A 1,965-nucleotide genomic window follows, 5' to 3' on the forward strand; every position below is an offset into this window, starting at 1 on the left:
GTAAGCGTCACTGTGGCCCGCCCCGCGACCTTTGACCCGCGGCAAGGGGGCGTGGCGAGAGGCTAGGAGACCTGGACCGGGCGGGGCTGCAAATGGAGGGAGTACGCCTGCGCAGAGCGGACTGAGCCGGCGGAGCCTGGAGCGGCCCGCGCCGTGTGCCCACTGCGCATGTCCGGGCTCAGTAGCGGGTGATGGGGATGTTGGAGGCTGGGCAGGACCCGCGGCTGGGCGCTGTGGAGTTGAAAGGTCGAGTTAGGGTGCCGGGTAGTACTTACCTCGGTTCAGAACATCACCCTCAGCCCCCTAAAAGTCCTGCTGGCACCGTTCCTCAGTGCCAGCGCGGTCGCTGGAGCCCACGTGGCCTTGACCTCGGCTGTGGGGTCGTAGTTGAGCAAGCACAGCACTCTGTGCCATCTTGAATTAGATTGCTTCATGGGATAGATTTCAGAGTAAGAGCAAAGGGCTGACATGAACAGATTTCCAAGATCTGACCGTGGAGGCACAGAAGCAGGGGAGAGTGGGTGAGCTAGTAGGCATGGCTCCAGCCTTGAGGCAGAACCCGAGTATGGAGCAATAGTGTGGCAGGGGCATTCCTGAAGCCTGCAGGTAGGTTCAGGGGCAGAACCAATAGGTAAGATTGGAAGTCAGATCATAAAAAGCCAAATTAGATAGATAAGCTTGAACTTGGTCTTTGTCACGTTCTCTTCATGAGACCATTTATGAAAGATCACTTTTGCCTGCAGTTAAATATTAAAGGATAGGGCTAAACTGATGGTCGCGGGGGGGGGGGGGGGGGTGAGGATACCACACTAGTGTTAAACATCCCACAAGGCTGATTGGGTGATTAAAACGTCCTTGATTATGAAATCGTTGGGGTCTACTGACTTATGACCAGAATAACATCAGATCACACCTGAGACCTATAACATTTCTACCATCTACCTGATGCGTTTTAGAAATACCTTTGATTTAATGTTTGATTTGTTCTGTTACTATTAAAAAAAAAAAAAAAACCAAACAAGTAAAAAAGCAAGGAAGCCATTAGGTTGGAGCATATGGAACGTATTTGGGATAAGTCAAATCTAGGTTCCTGGACCATTGTGCCTCATATTTCCTTGGCTCCAGAGTAAACTTTCTTACTCTCTTTCAGGGGAGGGCTGTGTTCTTTGTAAAGAACCTATAAAGATAAACTTGGGGAGGTGGGGACATAAGAGGGTAAACTATAGAAAGAGTGTTTGTCTTTTGAGACAAATAACTCTGAGGTGCTCTTTTCATTTAACTTTTTTTTTTTCTTTAAAAGGTAAGAAACACACCTGCTGAAAATTCAAAGCATAAAATGGTAAGCAAGCTGGTTGTGGGATTTAAGGAGGTAGGATTGTAGTAGGTCATCGCCCAGTTCACATCCATCTAGAACTTTCCAATCTGGCTACAGGGACAGGATCTCTGTCTGTGAGATGAGTAAGGTGATGCCGTGTTGGATAAGGGTGTGCTGTAAAGCTATTGATTGGTGTTTTGAGAGTAGAGACCACACAGGCAGAGAAACAGCAGAGGGAATAAAGCCATGTGAGGAGGAAGATAAAGCAAAAACGGCTATCCAAAGACTCTTCAGATAAAGCTTAGCCCTGCCAGCAACCTCACATCACACTTTCAGCTTCCAAAACTTTAACTTTCTGTTGTTTGCCCTCTGATTTGTTGTATTTTGTCATAACAATCCCAGGAAATTAATTCAAGGCTCAAGATGAAGATATCTAAAATTCTACCACACTAAATATGTTTGCATTAAGTCTAACAGGTAAAGATCCTGAATTCAAAATAAGAATTCAGAAATAAGCTTTATTGCCCGGATGGAACTACATTAGCTCTTGGGCTCTGTCTTAGTCAGGGTTTCTATTCCTGCACAAACATCATGACCAAGAAACAAGTTGGGGAGGAAAGGGTTTATTCAGCTTACATTTCCACATTGCT

The sequence above is a fragment of the Mus pahari genome, chromosome 11 (assembly GCF_900095145.1).
Source record: "Mus pahari chromosome 11, PAHARI_EIJ_v1.1, whole genome shotgun sequence".
Taxonomy (NCBI): Eukaryota; Metazoa; Chordata; class Mammalia; order Rodentia; family Muridae; genus Mus; species Mus pahari.